Genomic DNA, 26,168 nt, shown 5'->3' with positions numbered 1-26,168 from the left:
CCTAACTCTTCACTGTTATAGATTTTGTTACATAATCACCACCCACTGTTCTCTGGATAGGACCAGCTAGGTAATTTTCAGTACCCAGTGCAATGTGAAAATGTGGACTCCCTCATTTAAAAAATTATGATTTTAAGATGCTGACAGCAAAGCATTAAGCAAAGCCTGGGGCCCTGTATGACTGCAGAGGTCATGTACAACCTGTGAAGGGAACCTTGGGTCCAGAAAGATTGTGTGGAGGGTGTTCCTTTAAGGTTGGGAACTAATCAAGAATGTTGATAGTTTACACAATAGTGGAGAACCTAGTCAGTGTGCAAGAAACAAACAAACAAAAAAGAGGATCAAAAGTGGAGAGGTAACAGTGTCATTATTTACAGATATTATGAAATTCCTGAGAAAACTAATAGAATCAAGAGGAGAATAAAACTCCTAGTGCTGATAAGATAGTTCAGCAAGTTGACCAGATACAAGATCAAAATAAGACAAGTCTAAACAAGTTGAGGGACAGAGATGGGAGTGTGGACTCTGATCTTTTGGAGCTGTTGCCATCTTGTAGTTGGAGTGGAGGCAGGGGACTCACTCCTTTGCATCCCTTTGCTGAGAGAGGGTGCCCACGTGATCCTTGGAAAAGGGCTTTGTATCCCCTGGAGTTTAGGACACTTAATTTTTTTTGTTGTTTATTTATTTATTTTTGGCTGTGCTGGGTCTTCTTTGCTGCCCACAGGCTCTCTCTAGTTGCGGCGAGCGGGGACTACTCTCTGGTTGTGGTTCGAGGCTTTCTCATTGAGGTGGCTTCTCTCGTGGAGCTGTCGGGCATATGGGCTCAGTATTTGCAGCTGCTGAGCTCTAGAATGCAGGCTCAGTACTTGTGGCCCATGGGCTTAGCTGCTCAGCCACAACTCCCAGACCAAGGATCCAATCCGTGTCTCCTGCATTGACAGGCAGATTCTTCACCACTGAGCCACCAAGAAGCCCAGGGCACTTTTTTTTTTTTTAAATTGGGGTATTGTTGCTCTACAATGCTGTGCTTGTTTCTGCTGTACACTGAAGTGAGTCAGCTAAATGTATACATATATCCCCTGTCTTTTGGAACACCCTAGCTACCCCCACCCCATCCCATCCATCTGTGTCACCATAGAGCACCAAGCTGGGCTCCCTGCAGTTACAGAGCAGGTTCCCACTAGCTGTCTCTTTACATCTGGCAGTGTACTTTTACACTGGGTCTGCACAGGGCTGATGGCTCCCCAGACAAGAAGAGTGTCGTTGGATGTGGGAACAAGCCAGAGCAGAAGTTTGATGGCAAAGGAAATTGCCCCTCCTTCTGGTGCCACAGAATGGGGTGGGAAAGGGTGCAAAGTGGGATAAAACTGTTATTAATACATGGGGTCATTTAAATAGAGATTCAGTGGACCACCAGGAAGCAGAGAGGTATTTTCATATAAAGTTCTGGGTGGCACAGGTCCTGATATGAAGTGGTAGGAGAGCTGATGCTACTTCAAGTCTGGAATTTTAGTTGTTCTGTTCACAAGAAAGACTGTAGAGTCAGAAATCCAAGACTTGTTTCTCAGCTCTGCCACTTGTCTTTTCTGTGAATCTGTACAAATCCTTTAACCTCTACAAGTAAGAGTTTCACTTTCTGTGGGTTTAATATTATTCTCAAAGAAACATCTACCCCCCAGGATTATGATGACAAATAATTTAATAATTGCCTCTAATAATCATAGCATGGAGGTGATGTATGTATGTAATATATGTAATCATAAAGCATCTTTATTTGGTTCCATTTACTTCTTTAATGGTCTTCCCTGGTGGTTCAGACAGTCAAGAAACTGCCTGCAATATGGGAGACCTGTGTTCAATCCCTGGGTCAGGAAGATTCCCTGGAGAAGAAAATAGCTACCCACTCCAATATTCTTGCCTGGAGAATTCCACAGACAGGAGAGCCTGGCAGGATATAGTCCACGGGGTCGCAAAGACTAGTTCTTCTCTGCTCCTGGATCAAAATTAGGACAAGTCTTATCCCTATGGACAGAGGAGCCTGGCGGACTATAGTCCATGGAGTCGCAAAGAGTCAGACACGACTGAACAACTAAGCACAGCCCAGGAGCTTTGTGGTCCCTCTCAGGTCATAAATGCAGCCTCAGATCAATGATTCATATTTCCAATCCAGTGAAAAGTTAAACTTCATATTTCATCCACAGTATTGGCTTCTGTACATTCACAGCTTGGGCCTGGAGGTGCGGCTGCTGCATTGGACCCATGTGCTGAGTTTGAGTCCTTGAACTCCGATTCTGCCTCCTCAACCATCTTAATCATGGTTTCTGATTCCTCTAGGATCAAAGTGTGGGATAGAGTGGGAAAAGGTGACAGGAAAGTTCTTACTTGTCTCTCTTTGCAGGACCTAGAAGTAGGGCTCTCTGGTCTCAGTGGTTCCTGTGGGGACAACTTCAGGGGTTCTTCAGAGACAACCCCTCTCCCTAGCCCATAACTGGGGAAAGCATCTCAAGTTTCTCCATTAAGTACAAGACGTCCTATAAATTTTTGTACATCACCTTTATTAATTTAAGGCAGTTCTCTTTCTAGGTTCTAAGAAATTTTTTTAAAAATCATAAATAAATCAATGAATTTTCTGGTAGCTTAAGATATGACATGTTTTCTGTTGCTTGTTCTATTAACACAGAAAATTACATTCATAAAATTTCTGATGTTAAACCATCCTCACAGGTTTTGGATAAACTACTTAATCATGATGCATTTTTTATATTCTGTATATTTTTAAATTCTGTATCTGATTTGGTAAGCTAAAATTTTGTTTTGATTTTCAATGAATGTTCATAAGTGAGATGGGCCTATAATTACCTTTTCTTCTATTATTATCTGCTTTAGTGATTAATACTATACTGATCTCACAAAAATTAGTGAGGCATATTTTTCTCTGTTTTTGTTTTCTGATATAATCTAAGATTAAAATTTACTGTTTCTTGAGAGTTTGATAGAACTCAAGTGTAAAACCATCTGAGCCTGGGTTTTTAGGGAAGAAGAGATAACTCCTATTTTAATCTATCACTTACTAGTCAACTCAAATTCCTAATTATTTTTTATTGTGCTGATTTGGGCATTTTATATTTTCTTGGGCACCTACGTATTTTATTAAATTTTAAATACATGAGCACACAGCTTTCCACAATACCTTTTAAAATAAGTTTTATTGAGATATAACTTACATACCATAATATTCGCCCTTTATAAGAGCATGCCTCAGTGGTTATTTACAGAGTTGTGCTGCCATCGTGCATGCGTGTGTACTAAGTCACCTCAGTCATGTCTCATTCTTTCCAACTCCATGGACTGTAGCCCACCAGGCTCCTCTGTCCATGGAATTCTCCAGGCAAGAATACTGGAATGGGTTGCCATTTCCTTCTCCAGGGCTGCCATCACCACTATCTAATTTCAGAACAATTTCGTCATCCCAGAAAGAAATCCTATGACCATTAGGAATTATTTCCCCATTCTCTTCTGCTACCTAGCCCCTGGTAACTATAAATCTACTTTCTGTCTCTATGGATTTTCCTGTTCTAGAATCATATAAATAAAACCATACAATATCTGGCTTTTATGTCTGGCTTCTTTTATTTACCATCATGTTCTCAAGGTTCATCATGCCATAGCATTTATCACTACTTCATTCTCTTATACCAGGGGTCTCCAACCTCTGCCTTATATGGTTGCATAAGATTCTATCATATGAAAACATCACATTTTCTTTATCCATTCACCATGTGATGGGTACTTGGTTTATTTCCAGTTTGGGCTATTGTGACTAATACTGCTATGAACTTAAGTGTTGGTAAACAATTGCTGTCCTGATCTCCCTGAGTGCGTCCTGCTGCCTGATTCATGAGCCCTGTCCCCCGAGATCCACTCCCAACTCTCTATGGTCACAGAACTCAAGGGTTAATGTCAGGTAGGGCATTCAGGTCTCCACTACAGGGCTGTAGTCAGTGTGTGTTCTCAATGGAGGGATCCACACATGCACTCCTGGTTGATAAATAATTTAAACAGCAGCCTTGGGTCTTTCAATGTAAGATTTCATTTGAACAAAGGGTTCCACAGTGTCAAAAATTTAGCAAACCATCAATAATCCAATTCTTTCCATTATATTTGAGGAAACAGATCCAGAAGGGCTAAATTATTTCTTTAAAATTACATACATCATTTGTTCAAAAGCATACATCTGATGTGTGACAGACTCAAGACTGGAAGTGATTTCTTCACCCTCAGGCTAGCATTCTGCCCAGTCCACTAAGAAAGACTGTCAGCAAAACCCAACAGTTACTTTTTACAGATTTATGCCAAAATTTGGGCATGTTAGGTTCCAAGGGAATTTATTTTCCAGAAAGACAGAACATTAAAAAGGACTAGAAATATTAAAACAGCTGTATTAGTGCCAGAAGTACATAAAGTTTTTAAAAAATAAAATGAACATCTGAGTTCCTCCGTCACATAGCACCGGCCATCTTTATCCTAAAGAAAGCCTAACAGCTGCGTTCTGGGCTGGGCTGCCGCATCCTGTGAGAGCTCAGAAAGTCCATCTGCAACAAATGATTTCTGCAGTGGTTTTTTGTTTGTTTTTTTTTTTTTTATGAGTTAGGCTATGGTCTCCCTCCACATCTGTGCCCCTCGCTACTGCATCTGCTGAGTTGGAGCCACGGTCTGTGGCCTTGAATCTAAGATCCTCTTTGGGCTGCCGCATCTGCTGAAGATTTTGTTTTTATTGTGCTTTTTCATGTGGATGGCCCAGCGCCAGCCATACCCAAGGAAGTGTTAGGAGCAGAAAGTAGGCAGGGATGTTCTGGGAAAATTGGAGGTGAAAGCCGAGAGTCCTGACGGGACGCTCGAGGCAGAACATTTCCGCATTTCTTCTGCTCGCTCCGCCATTCGCCTTCCTCCCCTTTCCGTAGACTCTCTCTTTCCTGGGGTCTCTGCCTTCATCCAGCTGCTGTGTTGCCCTGAGAAACGTGCATTCGTTCAATCCAAGTGCCAAACTCCTCCCTCCCCCAGCAGGTGGGGCCTTGAGCTCTTAGCAGGCAGCTGGAATCAGAGCCTCCAGCGCCCAGCAGGAGGGCGGCTTCCTCGAGCATCACACCTCAATTCCAAGTTTCCATGAGTGAAGGCGTTTGGGCAGGCGTGGGTAAAGCCTGAAATTGTGTTTGAGGCAGATAACACAAACCTGCAACAATTCATTTCTGAATACAGAGAGGCAGGCTTGAAGGAACTAAGAATTGGGTTAAATAAAATATAGACTTCCATTCAGTGAAGTATTATATAACCGATGGGGATTGCATATTCAAAGAATTTTAATGATGTAGGAAAATACCTACAATATGGTATCAGGTGAAAAAGAAACAGAACTGTATAGATACTGTGAACTCCAAAGTGTAAAAAGAATGTGTATATAATGATTATTGTATATATGTGTATTACATATGCAATATATATTATGTATTTAGTACATATGCAGTATATATTACATATATAAAATGAGTGCTTTATATTGTATAGAATGAGTGTTATACGTATATATATAAATACACACACACACACACACACATATGTACATGTGTGGGGAAAAAAGAACTAGAACTAGAAAAAAACAGAAGAAATACCAAAATGTTAACACTAAGGTTTTACTGAGGTATAAGATTATGGCTAAATTTTTGTCCTTATGCCTTTAGGTATTTCCAACTATTCTATAATGAATATTAATTTCTTTAATTAGAAAGCTATTTTAAAACAATGAAATTAGAACCAACAGAATGTTAGAGCTAAAGTCACAGTAGAAATCATGAGTCTAATCCCCTCATATTCCAAAAAGTGAAAATAGGAACCAAGCTAAATAACTTGACCTGAGTTTGTCTTGTAATTTAAGCTGCTTCCTGGCTCTTGAATCAGTGTTTGTCCACCAAGTTACTACTTGGATGCCATTTTCTAATACTGTTCTTAATGATTTTTAAAATCTTAGGTTTACATAGACGCTCTTGCAAAGACTTTCATGTAGTTAATTCATCTAATAGCACAGCACATCTATGATGTTAAGTTTTCTGGGTTGTTAAGTATTCTGTGTTGAATTGTGTCTCCCATCCCAGGTCAAATGTTGAAGTCCTAGCCCCCAGAATCCCAGACTGTGACTCAATTTGGGGATCAGGTGTTCTCTAATCCAATATGACTGTTTTCTTTATAAAAAGGAGGGAATGTAGACACAGACACACAAAGAGGAGAGATAATGTAAAGACACAGAGAGAAGACAGCCATGTGCAAGCCAAGGAGAGGGGACTGGAACAGATCTTGCACAGACCTCAGAAATAAACCAAGCCTGCCAACACATTGATTTTGGACCTCTGGCCTCCAAAACCATGAGACAATAAATTTCTGTTACTTAAGCCATTTGGTTTGTGGTATTTTATCACAACAGCACCAGTAAACTACTGCATTGAGTAAAGCCAATTCAGTCTCCTCGTTCTTACCGAGGGGGACTTTGAGACTCACATATGCTAAATGACTCAAAGCCACCAAGTGAGTTTGCAACAGAGCTGGGACCAGACCCAGATTTCTACCTCCTCACTTAGGGCTTTTTCTACCTTACCAAGATGACCTTTTCTGGTTTTTAATTTTTTTAACTAAAATTTTATTTTGAGATAATTGTAGATTGATTCATATACAGATATAAAAAATAATAGAGACATATCCTGTCTATTCCTTACCTAATTTACCCCAATGGTGATGTCTTACAAAACTATAGTACAATATCTCAACAAGGATACAATCAAGATACAGAGCATTTCCATCATCACAAGGATCTGTCATTTGTCCCTTTTCTAGCACAATTTGCTTTCACCCCCACCTTCTCCTTAGCTCCTGATAACCACTAATCTGTTCTCCATTTCTATAATTTGGTTATTTCAAGTATGTTATATGAACAGAATCATACAGTATGTAACCTTTAGGGATTAACTTTTTTCACTCATTGTAATTCTTTGGAGATTCATCTAAGTCATTGTGTGTATCAATACTTTATGCCTTTTTATTGCTAAGTAGTATTCTCGGTGTTCAGTTCAGTCGCTCAGTCCTGTCCAAGTCTTTGCAACCTCATGGACTGTAGCATGCCAGGCTTCCCTGTCCATCACCAACTCTCAGGGCTTGCTCAAACTCATGTCCATCAAATCGGTGATGCCACCCAATCATCTCATCCTCTGTCATCCCCTTCTCCTCCTGCCTTCAATCTTTCCCAGCATCAGGGTCTTTTCAAATGAGTCAACTCTTCGCATCAGGTGGCCAAAGTATTGGAGTTTCAGCTTCAGCATCAGTCCTTTCAATGAATATTCAGGACTGATTTCCTTTAGGATGGACTGGTTGGATCTCCTTGCAGTCCAAGAGACTCTCAAGAGTCTTCTCCAAACCACAGTTCAAAAGCATCAATTCTCCAGTGCTCGGCTTTTTTCTTTATAGTCCAACTCTCACATCCATACATGACTACTGGAAAAACCATAGCTTTGACTAGATGGATCTTTGTTGGCAAAGTAATGTCTCTGCTTTTCAGTATGCTGTCGAGGTTGGTCATAGCTTTTCTTCCAAGGTACAAGCTTCTTTTAATTTCATGGCTGCAGTCACCATCTGCAGTGATTTTGGAGCCCCACCCCCCCCACCCCCGCCAAAATCTACATTCTTGGTGTAGATGCACTAGTCTGTTTAACCATTTACCCACTGAAGGACATCGGTGTTGTTTCCATTTCCTGGCTATTAGGAATAAAGCTGTTATGAACATTCGTGTACATGTTTTGTGTGAACATACACTTCCATTTCTGTGGGATAAATGCCCAGCAGTGCAATAGTCAGATTGCATGATAGCCGCACATTTAGTTTTTTTTTTTTAAGGAACTGCCAAACTCTTTTTCAGAGTGGGTATACCATTCTACACTTCTACCATTAATGTATGAGTGATCCAATTTATTCGTATCCTCTCTAGCATCTTGGTGCTCTCACTTATTTTTTTATAAAAATTTTCTTTATTCTAGTGCAGATAATTTAAGATTATTTCATATATATCTATTTTTTCAAATTCTTTCCCCTTATATATTGTTATAAAATATTCAGTAGAGTTCCCTGTGCTGTACAGTAGGTCCTTGTTAGTTATCTATTCTATATATAGTAGTGTGTATATGTTAATCCCAAACCCCTAATTTGTCCCTGGTCCCTTTCTCCTTTGATAACCATTGTTTTCTATACCTATGTGTCTATATCTGTTTTGCATATAAGTTCATTTGAATCTATTTCTTAGATTCTGCATTTAAGCAGTATCATATTATATTTGTCTTTGGTTTACCTCACTTAGTATGATAGTCTCTAGGTCCATCCATGTTGTTGGAAATGGCATTATTTCATTCTTTTTATGGCTGAGCAATAGTCCATTGTATAAATATACCACATCTTTTATCCATTCATCTGTTGATGGACATTTAAATTTTAGAATAATATTATCTATAGCTATAAAAAATCTTGCTCACATTTTGGTAGGTACTACATTAAACCTAAATGTCAATTTAGGAGAGAATTGACATCTTTACCACATTTAATCTTCTAATCCAGGAACATATTGTTGTCCCTCCATTGGATATATTTCATTTTTTACTTTTCCAGGGAGTTTTTCATTGTTAGTTAAGTCATGATTCAGGATTCCAGGGTGGAGATCACCACGTAGCCAGGTCTCACTTCACTGGAGAAGGACACAGAACAGGGGAAAGGGGATCCGAGACAGTTGCAATCTTGCAGGAAATATACCTTTTGCCCTGTGGTCATCCCAGGCTGATACCCAGGATAGGCGACAGAGGGATTTACGTACATGGCATTTGCATGTTGGAGATGTCACCCCTTTTAGTGGTCACTGCCTTCTCACAGTGGTGGAAGTGCAATGGTTTTGCCAGCAATTCTGGTCTGGTTCTGGTTGTTTCACAGTGTGAAATCTGACTCTCATTTTTCTAAACTTACTGACTTTCACACTTAATATAGCCAAATTTCCAATCATGCCAGTGCCCTCCTTTGCCTGCTGCCTCTGTATATCCCTTCCAACACTGCTGCATCTCTAGCCATGGAGCATGACACTACCTTCATGCTGCACACACTCCTCTTGCTTCCCGGATGCTGATCTTGACAATCTTTCTATGAAGGGAAGGACAGAGGACGGGGAAAGGAAGAGAATAAAGCATGGAAAGGTCCTGTTATGCTCTGAGACATCATTCTCCCTATATACCTTCCCTATCTGCTTTCTAGTCTCTCCCTCCCTCCCTCTGGAGGTGAATATAACAAGCATTCAAGGAGTACAAGCGAAGTACAAGCTTCCCTTGTGGCTTAGCTGGTAAAGAATTTGCCTGCAATGCGGGAGACCTGGGTTCTGTCCCTGGTTTGGGAAGATTCCCTGGAGAAGGAAAAGGCTACCCACTCCAGTATTCTGGCCTGGAGAATTCCATGGGCTGTATCGTCCATGGGGTCGCAAAGAGTCAGACACAACTGAGCAACTTTCCCTCACTCACTCACTCTCAAGGAGTAAATAAAGTCAGAGGATATGCCTGGGGTGGGCGGGCTCTTGCTTTGATGCTTTCCAAGCAAGTGGCCTTTGGACTTTTGGTTACAGGGCCCTAAGCTTCAAACCCAGCATTTCAGTAAAGAGTTTACTTACACAACAGTCCATCGGCTGGGCTGAGTCATGAGCAGCTTAATACCTAGGCATGGAAGGTGAGTCCAGAAATTAAGAGTATGTATTTAGAAAAGTTAATAGCAACTTTATGTTGTAATTTTATTCTAGGTGAATCTAGTATTAAGAAATTAGGATTCATAGTTGATACACTGTGGAGATTGTCTGGGAAGAGGCACAAGAAATTTCTGGGATGTTCTATCTTGATGCTGTTTTGTATTATACAGCTGTATGCATGTCTTAAGACTCTTTGAATAGTTCATTTAAGATATGCACATTTTACTATATGTAAATTTTACCTTAAAAAAACCCTACAAACAAATATTAAAACCTGGTTTATGATATGCATACCGAACTATCTAGGAGTAAAATGTACTAAGGTCTGTAACTTACCTTTAATGTATCAAAATATGATTTGTATTAAAGGATGAACAGAGGAATAAATAGATAAGTGAAAAAACAAATATAACAAAATGTCAGTGGTAGGATGTAGGTGGTGATCATATGGGGGTTCACTGTGCAATTCTCTCAGCTTTTCTGTATATTTTTAAATCTTCACAATGTTGGGGGAAAATCAGGGCTTGCATTTTGTTTACCTTCATTAGTTTTTTGTTTTATAATCAATTTTTATTGTATCTTACAGAAGTATTGAAAGGGAATAAATCAGAAGGGAAATTTAAAAATATTTAACAAAATCAGAAAACAATGTTTAAAAACTTATGGGATGCCACAAAAGCAGTTCTCAAAGGGAAGCTTATGAGAAAAGAAAGTGTTAGTGGCTCAGTCATGCCCAATTCTTTGTGACCCCATGGACTGCAGCCCACCAGGCTCCTCTGTCCATGGGATTTTCCAGGCAAGGATACTGGAGTGGGGTGCCATTTCCTTCTCCAGTGGATCTTCCCAACCCAGGGACTGAACCCAGGTCTCCTGCACTGCAGGCAGATTCTTCACTGACTGAGCTGTGAGGGAAGCCCAAGAGGGAAGCTTATAGGGATATATTAAAAAAAAAAATCTGAAATAAACTAGCTGACTTTATACCTCAAGGAACTAGAAAAAAAAGAACAAACTAGACCTAAAGTTGGGAGAAGGAAGGAAATATCAAAGATCAGAGCAGAAATGAATGAAATATAGACTAGAAAAACAATGGAAAACAAAACTAGGAGTTGGCTTTTTGAAAACATAAACAAAATTGACAAAACATTCTTAAGAAGAACAAGGCTGCAGGCATCACACTTCCTTGTTTCAAACTACACTACAAAGCTATAGTAATCAAAACATTATGGTGCTGGCACAGATACATAGGCCAGTGGAATAATATAGACAGCCTAGAAATAACCCATGCATATACAGGCAACTAAATTTTGACAAGGGTGTCAAGAACATACAATGGGTAAAGGATAGTATCTTCAATAAATATATTGGGAAAACTGGATATCCATATGCAAAAAAAAAAAATGAAACTGGATCCCCTATCATATACCACTCACAAAAATTAACTCCATAAAATGGATTAATCTTAACCATTTCCCATAAAAGAAAACATAGGGGGAAAAACTCCTTGGCATTGATCATGGCAATGATTTCTTAGGATTTGACACCAAAAACAAAGGGGCAAAAAGCAAAAGCGAACAAGTGGGACTATATCAAACTAAAAAGCTTTACATAGCAAAAGAAACAACAAAATGGAATGAGAGAAAATATTTGCAAATCATATATCTGACAAGAGGGTAATATCCAAAATAAGTAAGGAATTCATAAAACTCAGTAGCAAAAAATAAAGCAATCCAATTTAAAAAATGGTCAGAAGACCTGAATAAACATCTTTCCAAATAAGACATTTAATGGCCAACAGGTACATGGAGATGCTCAATATTACTAATAATTAGGAAAATACAAATCAAAACCACAATGAGATATCACCTCACACTTGTTAGGATGGCTATTATTAAGAAGACAAGAGATAAACATTAACAAGAATGAAGAGAAAACTCTTATACACTGTTGGTGGGAATGTAAACTGATAGCAGCCATTATGGAAAACAGTTTGGAGGGTTCTTCACAAATTAAAAACAGAACAGCCCTATGATTCAGCAATGCCACTTCTGGGAATATACCCAACGGAAGGAAAAATCAGGGTATTGAAGAGATATCTGCACTCTCATGTTCATTGCACCATTAGTCACAATAGCCAAGATGTGGAAACAACCCATGCCTATGGATTCATGGTTAAAGAAAATGTATAAACACACACACACAGAGGAATATTATTGAGCCATGAGAAAGAAGAAAATCCTGCCCATTTGTGACAACACAGATTAACGTGGAGGGGATTATGATAAGTAAAATCAAGTCACGCATAGGAATCTAGATAAAATTTTAAAAGAACTCATAGAAACAGTGGGTAGAATGATGGTTGCCAGGACCTGTAGGGTGGAACAAAGAGGGAGATATTGGTCAAATCCTGGTACAAACTTATAAGGAGTACATACTGCTATATTGTATGCTTGCTAAAAGAGTAGATCTTAAATGTTCTTGCCAAAAAAAAAACCAAAAAACAGGTAATTATATGAGGCTATGAATGTGTCCATTTGTAATCATTTCACAATATGTAATAATTTCACAGCTTGTAATCATTTTCACATATACAAAATCATCACATTGTATACTTTAAATATGTACTAAATTACTTATCAGTTATACCTCAATTTTTTAAAAAAGCCAACCAATTAGAATGGTCCCAGTCCCAACAGAGGGGCTGGTAGCTCTCACCAAGAAGTTAATGTTGAATGAGCACTCACCCTGTGCCCATAACTTTGCTAAGCCCTTGACATGAATTATCTCACTCTTCTCTGTGGGGTTATAAGCTAGACACTGTCGCCACATTATTGACTGGAGATGTATTATGGCCGTGGGCATTTATTCCTGGAAAAGTCCTGTCAATAACGTGTTAAGATCCCCACTTTATATATAAGCTCACTGAGGCTCTGAGAGGTGAAGTGACTTGCTCAGTGACTTGCTCAGTGTGACAGAGCTAATAAACAGTGGCATCTGGGTCCGCAGCCTCTGCTGTTAAACATGATCCTGAAACCATGGATAATCATTATTTAAATCCATTTCACCTATAACCTGCTTCACTAATCATGTCCATTTTCTTTCTTTTTTTTTTAAGATTCATTTATTTTTTGGCTGTAGTGAATCTTCATTGCTATGTACAGGATTTCTCTAGCTGTGGTGAGTGGAGGCTGTTCTTCATTGTCATGCACAGGCTTCTCAACGCTGTGGCTTTGGAGGAGCACCGGCTCTAGGAGCTTGGCCTTCGGTAGTGGCAGCGCACGAGCTCAGTAGTTGTGGCACACGTAGTTGCTTTGCCGCATGTGGGATCTTCCCAGACCAGTGATCAAACCAGTGTCCCTTGCATTGCAAGGCAGATTCTTAACCATTGGACCACCAGGGAAGCCCTCTTTTTTTTCTTAATATTTATTTATTTTTATTTGGGTGCACTGGGTCTTTGTTGCAGCATGTGGAATCTTTCGTTGAAGCATGTGGGATCTTCCCTGACCAAGGGTTGAACCCAAGCCCCCAGCATTGGGAGCGCAGAGTCTTAACCTCTGGAGTGTCAGGAAGGCCCCTTAAGTCCATTTCAACTGTTGCTACAAAAGACTTGCATGTCCTCCAAGGGCATGTAGCCTAAACAATAAGATGTTTACCCGAGTGGTCTTTCAGAAAGTTGGTGTGAGCTGTGCCTAGTTTGAGCTGAGTGAGGTGAGACAGGATAGGACCACCAACCCTCCGGCTGCCACATGAGCATGTCTGCTCAGTGACCTTCCGAGGTCAGTGGGCCGAAAACTCCACCCTCAGATCATGCTGTGTTCTGCCACATTTGAACAAGGCATGTAACGAAACTACGGTTACCACTGCCTTTTCCCAATCACCTTTCCCCATGCTGCCTACATTCCTCACACTCCTCATGCTCCCCACATCCCAGACTGCCCAGCTTCTTAATCTCATCAATACCCCCCAGTGCCTGGCCATCTGGGAGGTGGCTGTGAGACGTGTGCTCGACTGTCTTGTGAAAAAGCTTTCTTTGCTGCAAACCTCGATGTCTCAGCATTTTCACATGGTAAGCATAAGGCAAAACTAACCTGGTCAGATTAAATCTTAACTTGAAAATCGATTGAAATCTGTAGGCTATCATTTTCAGTACCTTTTCTAACTCAAGATCAGCACTCAGGTCTCACTAGGAAGAGAAGGAAAAAGCTGGGGAGGGTCTACATCTTTACTATCTGTTCTGAGAAACTTTGAAACGTTCTGATGTCCTTTTGTCAGTTTCACAAAAGCTTTCCTAATTTCTTCCAAAACATTCACTCTCTCAGGCAGGTATAGCCTCTTGATTAACTCTACTACTACTACTACTAAGTCACTTCAGTCGTGTCCAACTCTTGGCGACTCCCTGGACTGGAGCCTACCAGGCTCCTCCATCCATGGGGTTTTCCAGGCAAGAGTACTGGAGTGGGGTGCCGTTGCTTTCAGGATATGCTGGAGAGTAGATGTGAAAACATGGATGGTGTTCGTAGTTCTCAGCTTTCTTCTACATAAACTAGTCGCAGTCACTGCAAATTAACTCAAAGGCTCTAATTTTCAAATTGTTTGTTGTTCAGTAGCTCAGTCGCGTCCGACTCTTTGTGACCCCATGGACTGCAGCACGCCAGGCTTCCCTGTCCTTCACCATCTCCCAGAGCTTGCTCAAATTCATGTCCATTGAGTCGGTGATGCCATCCAACCATCTCCTCCTCTGTCATCCTGCCTTCAATCTTTCCCAGCATCAGGGTCTTTCCTAATGAGTCAGCTCTTTGCATCAGTTTTCAAGATTGGCAGCTCTCAAGTAAGTAACTTTAGTAATCTCACCAAAAAAGTGAGAACTTTTTATGGGCTTTCGATTACAAAACTACATGCAGGGACCTCACTGGGTATAGTAATAAAACCTCAGGAAGTAGGCATCAGAGGCAAATAAATATTAAGTCTTTCTCACAGACACATAAAGCAATTTTCTCTTCAAATGTTAAGTAATTGTAATCTAGATAATATGGCTACTAACTTTATGCTCTTGAAGAAAGGGGTAGATAGAACATTCTTTTCTGAGAAATGACTACAAGGATACAATTCCCTACATAATTTCTCTTCTGTCTCCTTTGAAATGGAAAGTGTGTGGTGAGAAAAGGCCTATTTGACCTAGACACCGTTGTGATAAAAGACACCCATGGGGGCCTGTGGCTACCCCAAGCAAGTCTCATGGGGCCAGAACCTTGGTTATGTTTCCCCGTGTGCAAACCACTTTCTCAGCGTGCAAGAAGTGGTAGGGCTCCAACAGATGAGCCCACTACTGACTAAACACAAAAGAGAGATAAACCAAGAGACCAGTTTATTGCTTTCTACAGAACAGTCTAGTGAGCTACCTGTAACTAGTCTTCAGCTCACGGAATTCCTTCCCCATAGGTTAGCCCACTTTGGAAGTCATGTATTAGAACAGGGGTCCTTAACTTCTGGGATCTAATACCTGATGATCTGAGGTGGAGAAGATGTCATAATAATAGAAATAAAGTACACAATAAATGTATCATTCTTCAAGCATTCTGAAACCACCCTGCTGCCTAGTCCGTGGAAAAATTATCTTCCATGAAACTGGTTCCTGGTGCCAAAAAGGTTGGGGGATCACTGTATTAGAAGGTTGCTTGGTAAAGTGGGGAGAGTAGCAAAGTTCAGTGTCTTCAAAACTCTCTACTTGATTGTGAAACTGTTTTGATAACAATATACCCTGGAATAGCCATTATCAGACCCACATGCCTCCACTTACCACTTACACCTGTGTAGACTTCATCATTGTTGTTCTGTTGCTAAGTCATATCCGACTCTTTTCGACCCCAGAGACTACAGCATGCCAGGCTCCTCTGTCCTCCACTATCTCCTGGAGTTTGCTCATATTCATGTCCATAGAGTCAGTGGTGCTATCTAACCATCTCATCCTCTGCCGCCCCCTTCTTATTTTGCCGTCAATCTTTCCCAGCATCAGGGTCTTTTCCAATGAGTCAGCTCTTTGCATCAGGTGGCCAAAGTATTGAAGTTTCAGCTTTAGCATCAGTCCTTTCAATGAATATTCAGGATTGATTTCCTTTAGTATTGACCGGTTGGATCTCCTCACAGTCCAAGGGATTCTCAAAAGTCTTCTCCAGCACCACAATTGGAAAGCATCAATTCTTTGGTGTTCAGCCCTCTTTATGGTCCAACTCTTACAACTGTGCATGACTACTGGAAAAACCATAGCTCTGACTATACAGACCATTGTAGGCAAAGTAATTAATACCTCTGCTTTTTATACACTGTCTAGATTTGTCATAGCTTTCCTTCCAAGGGGCAAGTGTCTTTTAATTTCATGGCTGCAGTCACCACAGTGATTTTGGAGTCCAAAAGAAGAAAATTTGTCATTGTTTCCACTTTTCCCCCTTCTATTTGCCATGAAGTGATGGGACCAGATGCCATGATCTTAGTTTGTTTTTTTTTTTTTAATGTAGACTTCATTACCTGATCTCAAGACTCCTTCCCAGTGAGCCCAGATCTGGTCTCAGAATCCTACTCAAACATCTAACAAAGTTGGGGTTTTATGGGGCTAATAAATAATGGGACTGCTGCATTTCACAACCCCAGGAGCCCTACCCACATTAGCTTCTGTTTTGTGCTCTGTGACACCCTTGTTTTTTTGTTTGTTTTAAAACCCTTCTTTCCCACCTAAGTTCTGAACGAATTAAGAAATAAGATACAGGAGATAGGCAAATCCCTATCAAAATGCTATCTTCTAATCATGCATTTTTGGAAGGTGAGGCTATTGATTTATGGATAAAGCCCTGCTCTCACCCCATCTCTGGATTAGGTAGTTACCTAGTCACAAGCAGTATTGGAAAACTATAGGCCTTGCCCACAGAAAATCTCCAGCCTCCTGGACTTACAGCTTTCCAGTAGGACAGCTCAGAATGCACCTTCATGGCAGTCATAAGGTCTGATGTCAAGAACTGAGTCATTCCTCTCCTGACTGATCCCTCAGATAAATCTCTTTTTCTCTGAACCAGTGAGGGAAACCCCCAAGAACCAGGCGTACGTCTCCAGTGCTGTGGTTCTTACAGTTCAGAGCATGCAGTGGAACATTGGAAGGGCTTGCTGAAACAGATTGCAACTCCCGCGCCCCCAGTATCTGAATCAGTAGGTAAAGGGATAGGGCTGAACTTGCATTTCTAGAAAATTCTCAGATGTTGCTACCTTTGTTGGTTTGGGAACCACACTTTGAGATCCACTACTATAATGGAAGGTCCCCTTTGAAATTCTTTTTTTTTTTTTTAATTTTATTTTTAAACTTTACATAATTGTATTAGTTTTGCCAAATATCAAAATGAATCTGCCACAGGTATACATGTGTTCCCCATCCTGAACCCTCCTCCCTCCTCCCTCCCCATTCCATCCCTCTGGGTCGTCCCAGTGCACCAGCCCCAAGCATCCAGTATCGTGCATTGAACCTGGACTGGCAAATCGTTTCATACATGATATTTTACATGTTTCAATGCCATTCTCCCAAATCTTCCCACCCTCTCCCTCTCTCACAGAGTCCATAAGACTGTTCTATACATCAGTGTCTCTTTTGCTGTCTCATACACAGGGTTATTGTTACCATCTTTCTAAATTCCATATATATGCATTAGTATACTGTATTGGTGTTTTTCTTTCTGGCTTACTTCACTCTGTATAATAGGCTCCAGTTTCATCCACCTCATTAGAACTGATTCAAATGTGTTCTTTTTAATGGCTGAGTAATACTCCTTTGTGTATATGTACCACAGCTTGCTTATCCATTCATCTGCTGATGGACATCTAGGTTGCTTCCATGTCCTGGCTATTATAAATCAGTGCTGTGATGAACATTGGGGTACATGTGTCTCTTTCCCTTCTGGTTTCCTCAGTGTGTATGCCCAGCAGTGGGATTGCTGGATCATAAGGCAGTTCTATTTCCAGTTTTTTAAGGAATCTCCACACTGTTCTCCATAGTGGCTGTACTAGTTTGCATTCCCACCAACAGAGTAAGAGGGTTCCCTTTTCTCCACACCCTCTCCAGCATTTATTGCTTGTAGACTTTTGGATTGCAGGCCATTCTGACTGGCATGAAATGGTACCTCATAGTGGTTTTGATTTGCATTTCTCTGATAATGAGTGATGTTGAGCATCTTTTCATGTGTTTGTTAGCCATCTGTATGTCTTCTTTGGAGAAATGTCTATTTAGTTCTTTGAAATTCTTACACTTGAACATCAACAGATGAGGAGTTACTCATAAAACAGTGCATAATTGCAAGACCTGGTTTACAAAATTAGATTGTATGACACCAGATGAAACCAGCTTTTAAAATTTCTAAACTACTAGGTTTTCCATGGGCCTTTATAAAGCTCATGAACACCCAGTTCTTTGGGAAGAATGCACAGTATGCAGCATTTCTCAAAGTTATTTGACCAGAGAATACGCCTTTCAATTTCTCTTCTCTAGGGACAGGCGGGGGCAGGAGCGCACCCCATGGCGTATGTCCCACTGACCACACTTTGGGAAGCACTGGGTTGGATGAAAATTTCTTCAGTTGCATTTCAGACCTGAGTGCATCCTGAAACACGACTCTCTCATGCTTCCTCAATTCTTTGATGCAGTCAGCACAGGTTTAATTCTGGGTCCCAAAGACTGAGAACAGTACTGGGATACAAAGATGAATGACCTAGACTTGAGAGGGCTTATGCTGTGAGGGGAATGGGAGCCAGATGGTGTTGAGACGAGCTCTGCTCTGGGAACAGAAGGAAAAGCACATTCAGTTGGGCAGGGAGGGGGTGAAGAAGAGCAAGGGGAATTCAGATACTTCTTGTATGTCTGCATGAGACATACAAGATATACACTTCATGCTCAGAACTTAACAGAAAGAGAGAGCTTGTGAGATTGTCACGCTGGTGCTATGGAGTGGTGAGCATGGTGGTGGAGGGTCATAAGCAAGGTCCATATAGTGATGGTCTGAACTGCTGTGTGACATCTCGGTGTATTTACTCAGTATTTTATATGGTGGGTCACTCCCATAGGGGGCTCCCCTCATCCCATTTATATTGGCTTTTAGATGGTTTGGCCCCAGAAGTTAATTTCTCCAAGATGGACAGCAGGGTTCAAGCAGATTTGTACTGAAGGTATCCTCCCTTCTTCCTCCTGCTTTTTGCAGCCTCCAGGGGATGGGTGAGCCAGGGTGATTATTGTGGTCTCTGTGTTCCCTGCTGCATAGAACTGGCTGGAAATGAAGATTCCTCCACATGTGTCACTCTGGGGATGGTGCTCATGGGTGCAGTAGACCAGAACACAGGGCATACCCACCCCCTTCCCAGCATGTCCTTCGGGCTGTGCCATGTGGTGACCAGATATCCTGTGGCAGCACCTGTGTGTGGGAGGACAGCATTATGGCTCATGCCTGGACACTAGCCAGATGCTGACCTGAGCCTGCTCTTCGTCTCCTCACTGGCTAGCTGAGGACAGGGGAAAAAAGACAATGAGAAGTTTATAGAACCTGTAGGTTCCCTTTATAGCCTTGACCTCAGTATCTGATGCATGTTTTCACGGGTTCATTTGTTTGTTGTTTTCCCAACTAGACTTGGGAATGTATTTCACAGCACATTTTGCTCATTTTTATTTTTTTAAACCAGATTTAGCAATTATACTTCACAGTACATCAGAGGTAAACAGCTCTATTGAACTTCACGCAGTCAGCTCTCTTCATTTCAAAAAACTCAGCTCTCCTTGGAATTGTTAGCCTCAGTGGGTAGGAATGGGAGTCTTTGTTTATCCCTGCATTGTTACGTGGATAAAAATGACAGGTCCCCAATTTTTATTCTGGCATCAATTTGAAAGCTAACCTAACACCAACTTGTGAAATACTTGATAGGTTTGAAATACTTGATAGAATCAACTGATCAAATGGGATTCCTGAAAGCTTGAAATTGGCATTTTTTTCTTTCATACTGTCCATTCAGCACTTTAGGACTAGAAAAAGGAGGGGAAGTACCAGGAGAAATGAGATGAAGGCCCTTCCTTTAAATAAACGACACCGCTTTATTACTTCCCACGGTTGTCTCCATAATAACCCTCAGAGACCAGAAGCTTTTAGGGATTCACCGTGTGTCATTCATCATCCCCAAGGCCGTTTTGGTCTCGCAGATGATTGCAGAAAAATGAATGTATTGATCAATCTCTTCCCTATTTTCAAATCTGTGTAGATAAAAATGAGAAAATGCATTCTTCCAGTTAGGAGTAGATTTATGGTGATATCTCTCTTCCACCAAAGGAAGGGTAATAGTACAGAGACCAGGGATCACGTGGTTAGAGATGGTTATATGACTCCTGGACGGCTCTCAGAGGGTTTATGGTGGCCAGCTTCCCAGACTGGTGCGTATCTCAGTCCACATCTGGTGGTAAGAAGTTTATTGAGAGTCTGGATTTTGTATTTATAAAGCTTCCATTACCTGTTTTTAACTAGGTGTTAACTTGATAAAGAACTTCACTGATAGTTAGGATTGTCTTTTTCTCACTTTTATGAACTGCTAAAAATGTTTGCAAGAGTCAAAATGTGGAAGATGTTTTCTTTCCTTCCTTCCTTTCTTTCCTCTTTAAATTATAGGGCCATATTTTGGGGGTTGGTGTCTTTTGTATTTTTTCAATTGTAACGAAATACTCAACATTTTAAAATTCATTAGCAGAAAGAGCAGAGGGCCAGCAGTGACATAACAGACCAACACTACTTTGCTGTACAAATTAAATCCAAGTCCCAGCTCTGTCTGAAACAATTTGTCTTCTACTTTGTAAAGCATACCATTTAAGCTCTTGGAGACTGGTTCCTTATTTGAAAAGTGAGGATAAGTCTGCTGTACCTGCCTCACAAAATTGTGAGGACCCGAAGAGATGATCTATGTAAATGCCTTTTGTAAAATGTTGGTTATACTATGGTCTCTAGAACCCAGCCAAATATTAGCTATAAATTACTCCCTTTAGGTTCATTCGTGCCACAGGATAGTCACATCCTAATTCTGTCTAATCACACATGTTCCCCTATTGGTCAATATCTGTAAAAAATTTCTTGTCTCTCTGCTGTCTCATTCATATACTCAACTTCTGTCTGAGGCTATGAAATACCAGTTACTCAGTTTTACCGCTAGAGGGAGCAAAGCCTTTTCGTTTCCTTTTTCTCCCGTGTTAATTCTACTGAGTCAGATAGCATTTACATTATGGTACCTACTGAAGCAATAAATAAGTAGAATTGCAAGTAAGTTGATGGTCCATGGTCTGTGTCTCTTTGGAAAATATCTTAAGAAAGCAAAATCTATCTTAAATAATTAAAACTAAAAGACATTTATATGTGTGAGTACATATATACATACAAAAGCTTGTAGAAGACACCCCAGTAGCGACCAGCACACGTAGCACCCAAATCTTGGTTTCTAAATACCATTCTCCAACCAAAGAGGCAAAACTCCTTGGTGGACTCTAGGCCTAGGGCATAAAAATACAGCATGAGCTTAAACCTTTTGAAACCATAATGGATGGGACACAGTTTAAAAAATTATGACTGCTTGTCTAAACACTGGCGTCAACTTGGAGGAACCCCTAGTAGTCAAAACCGGGATCATCTGGACAAAATATATAATAATGATAATAAAACCATGAACCCAATGGATATAAACAATTGAATAAGGGATAAGAAACATCTCTTCTTACAGTATAATTCCAATTAATAAAAGAAGGAATAATGGAAATACAACATCACCATTAAGAGAACAGCATAGTAACAGTTATTACTAGCAAGAACTATCAATAATTGCTAAAGTTAGTGGGTGAAAAGTTTAATAACAAATAGGGGGTTCCTTGGTGGCTCAGATAATAAAGAATCTGCCTGCAATGCGGGAGACTCAGGTTTGATCCCTGAGTCGGGAAGATCCCTGGAAAAGGAAATGGCAACCCACTCCAGTATTCTTGCCTGGGAAATTCCATGGACAGAGGAACCTGGCGGGCTGCAGTCCATATCCACAGGGTCGCAAAGAGGCAGACACGACACAGCGAGTTACACACAGTATACATGCAGTCTTAAAATAACTCCCTGTAAGACAACTAATCATAAAGGGGAAAGCTGTAGCTTCATAATGGAGTAAACTGGACACCACCTTTACCAAGTAATCAAAGTCAACCTCATCAGCTATAAGACATAGCAACTTTCTTTACCTCTGGTATCATGCACTGAGAATAATCCAGTATCACTTCTGTGCTATTTTTGCCAAATATACATAATCTTAGCCTAAATCCTAATTGGAAGGACACTTTAAGAATGACTGGCTGGTAATCATCAAAGTGATGTGAAAGACTGAACTTTTAGACACTGGAGGAGATGAAGACGTGTCAACAAACTGCAATGTCAGATCCTGAATTAGACCAGAAAGGAAAGGATAGTAGTGGGAAAACAAGTTCAAACAAGGTCAGAGGATTACTTAATAGTTTTGTATAAAACAGTAACTGTACTGTTAGTAATTACTAGTAACTAGTAGAGTTTCATGATGTTTTCATCATTGTATTGTGATTATATAAGATGTCAGTATTGGAGAAAGCTGAGTGAAGGGTATAAGTGAACTCTTAATCAAAATAAAAGCCTCAAATACCAAGTTGAAATTAAGAACCAGGAAATACTTAAATAGAGCAGTGCTTAGCAGTGCGTAGCATATAGAAAATACTAAGAGCTTTACATATATTATCTCAATATAGCTCTTGTCATAACTATGTGAGAAGGGTGCCATAATGGCTATTGTTTTAGATGAAGGAATTGAGTCCAAAAAAAGGTTAAGTCAATTGCCGAAAGTCACACACCTCTATCATAAACACGAGCAACAACCATGTATGGAACACCAGTTGTGCACTTTTGTATATACAATATCCCATTTTTAATCGTAAAGATAAAATTGAGTCTCAGAGACTTAATGAAGTATCAAGTCCATACAGCTAGTAAGTAGCAGAGCTAAGATTTAGTGCAGGTTTGTGCTCATTTATTAAAAAAAAAAAATTACTGAGCACTGTTGTATGCCAGATAGCGTGTTGGGTGGTGGAAATGCACAGACCAAGGCAGACAAACAAGGAGACTTGGTCCTCAGGGAGCCCCCAAGACTCTGTGCTTCCCATAATTCTAATAATGTCGTGAGGAACATTATTAGATATATCCTGCTTACGGAACCACAGACTAGAGCCTGTTCTAGGTGGATCGAAGCCCTTTACTCCTAATAACTGGCTTTGTCACAGAGTTCCTGTATCATCCTTCCAGTCCACTGCCTCCCATGGACTATGTATATATTAAGATTCAAGATGACTTTCCTGAGCCCTGGGGCTCTGTCTTGGCCAATCAGAAAGTGCAATGTCAGACCATCTGGCGGCAGTCTATTTCTAATCCTTTCTTTCTGCCTCCTCCCTATCTATGATAAAAATTGGTTCCTTAACACTGAGTTCTGTGACCAACAAAAGCTTCCAGCCTATTTAGTTTTTCCTGAGATTGTTTATTCTAAAATCTCTGGATGTGAATGGATGCAACTTTTGGAACAGCCGTTGATACGTAATGTACCCTACAACAGAGATTATGCAATCTATATGTGTTACTAAGCAATGAAGTATTAGGCATGGGAATATCCAGTCAGAAGCAGGGAAACCCAGTCCATGAATTACAGATCTCTTTATCTTTCCCCCACCCTATTTTTAAAAAATTGTTAGTTGCTCAGTCCTGTCTGCTTCTTTGTCATCCCATGAATTGTGGCCTGCCAGCATCTTCTGTCCATGAAATTCTCCAGGCAAGAACACTAGGGCGGATAATCATTCCCTTCTCCAGGAGATCGTCCCAACCCAGGGATCGAAACTGGGTCTCCTGCATTGCAGAAAGACTGCCATCTGAGCTGCCAGAGAAGCCCATTCTTCAGCCCCACTGGATTCTATAAGTCTCCGCATATGCCATCCAAGTGCAGATCTAGAGAGTGTAATCACCTCTGAGGTTCATGGGATTTAGCAAGCCTTGTGTTGTGTGAGGACCCATTAAGCCTCCAAAGGTACACTATACTGTAGTATTCGTGTTTCTCCTTTAAACTTTTTTTCAAGTACTAATAGCCAGGTCATTCTCTTGGGTCCCTATATCCAAGCCCCACATGCACCTGGGGACATGATCACCAGCCTCGAGTCACTACCTAGAACTTCAAGAGTTAGATTTCTTATCTCCCTCATTCATCTTGGGCCTGGCTCATTGACTCTAGGCTCCTTGTTGCCTGACAGCCTATTCTGTCTCTTGGCCTGATAACTATTGTGAGACATAGTTGATATAGTTGTTCCATCTCCCTGGCTCTACAACTTCCTGACGACCACTCAAGTCAGTTGTCCTGATATTGGCCGTCTCCAATAGATATTTACTCATAGACTTCAAGCTTAAGTGACTGAGAATAATGATATGGATATGAACAGTGAAGTCAGGAGAAAAAGAGGTGAAGATATGTGTTAAATATAATGGAAATGGCCCAACTGTTAAAAGCAAAACACAGAGCAATCAGGAATGGAGTTTTGAGTGTGAAGCTTTTTAATGAAGCTGTGAGAACAAATGAATGCAAGAGACTGTAGTTCAAACCAAGTGTTCAGTTGTTCCACAGACAACACGGAACTGGGGCCTGTAGGGACCAATCTAGGCTTGATGATCAGCCAATTTACCCCTCAGCTCGTTTGCATCAGTACAGATTACTGGGTGCCCTTTCTGATGGGGTGGCTGTCTGCATTAGCTGGTCTATGCCCTCTACCCAGTGATTGTTAAGTAGTTGAGATAATACCCTTGGGTTTATCAAATAGAATATAGTGATAGAATTCTACTAAAGAGCTACTGCATTAATACTGAAACCATCTTTCAAAATCTGCTAAAAGATGATTGTTATATGGCCCAGCATCACTGACTCAATGGACATGAATCTGAGAAAACTCTGGGAGATAGTCAGAGGGGCCTGGCCTTCTGCAGTCCATGGGGTCACAAAGAGTAGACACAACTTAGCCACTGAACAACAAATATGGCCAAAAGCACTCCAGAAGTAAGGGTGAGAAGCAGAATTACTAGTTACATAGAATTGCATATGGCCTAAGTCACTTCAGTCATTTCCAACTCTTTGTGACCCCATGGACTGTAGCCCGCCAGGCTCCTTTGTCCATGGGATTCTCTAGGCAAGAATACTGGAGTGGGTTGCCATTTCCTTCTCTAGGGAATCTTCCTGACCCAGAGATTGAACCTGTGTCTCTTATGTCTCCTGCATTGGCAGGTGGGTTCTTTATCACTTGTGCCCATATCTCTAAGTTAAAAATGGTATGACTGGCTGGGCCCTGAAATTCCTACAAGTGAGATGATTTTGAAATGTACTCTTAAATCAAGTATAAATCTTGAACCATTGAATGTTTCATCTAATGTTATTTTGACTGGGATACCAGAAGTGGGTACTTTTTAGGTACAATTAGAAATTCTCATTTGAAGAAAACTGTTTAGAAATATGACTAGTCAACTAACTTAACACTTCTGAAGGCCAACAGGGCTATGGACATGTTGTAATTGGGCAAGAATGCTACTTGAGTTCAATCTCAAACCTATTTTTATCCCAGAAATCAGGTTTGCTGGGCAAGAAGTTCTTACAAACTTTAAAAAGGAAAAAAAAAAGAAAAAACCTTTGATCTTCAAATATCTAGCTATAGGGAAAATTGCAGTTTTCTCCTCTTATAAAACAAATATTAGACTAGGTCCAGGTTTTCTAGCCTCATTTCTTTTTTTAACTAGCAATGGTTAAATTTTACCAAATGCCTTTTCAGCTTGTAATGAGAGTATCGTTTCTTGTTGCTTTAAACTATTAAAATGGTACTTTGGGATCATCCTTGCTGCTGCTGCTGCTGCTAAGTCGCTTCAGTCGTGTCCGACTCTGTGTGACCCCATACATGGCAGCCCACCAGGCTCCCCTGTCCCTGGGATTCTCCAGGCAAGAACACTGGAGTGGGTTGCCATTTCCTTCTCCAATGCATGAAAATGAAAAGTGAAAGTGAAGTTGCTTAGTCCTAGCGAACCCATGGACTGCAGCCTACCAGGCTCCTCTGTCCATGGGATTTTCCAGGCAAGAGTACTGGAGTGGGTTGCCATTGCCTTCTCCGTCATCCTTGCTAATTTTGGATAATTCTTACATTTCCAGGATAAAACCTACTTGGTTATGATGTAAATACTTTTCTTAATATTCAATTAGGTTGTATTTGCTAAAATAAGAGTTTTTGAAAATGGTTTATATGTGGCAT

The 26,168-nt window shown here is 40.6% G+C and overlaps 1 long non-coding RNA gene across 3 annotated transcripts in view; it reads left to right on the top strand.

Moving 5' to 3' along the window:
* The window catches only part of LOC123328061, a 115,157-nt gene that overhangs the window by 65,453 nt on the left and 23,536 nt on the right, over window positions 1–26,168 (top strand). The gene's annotated exons all lie outside the window — the stretch shown is intronic.

Source organism: Bubalus bubalis, chromosome 11 (assembly GCF_019923935.1).
Source record: "Bubalus bubalis isolate 160015118507 breed Murrah chromosome 11, NDDB_SH_1, whole genome shotgun sequence".
Classification (NCBI taxonomy): Eukaryota; Metazoa; Chordata; class Mammalia; order Artiodactyla; family Bovidae; genus Bubalus; species Bubalus bubalis.
This window is presented reverse-complemented; position numbering and strand designations above follow the sequence as displayed.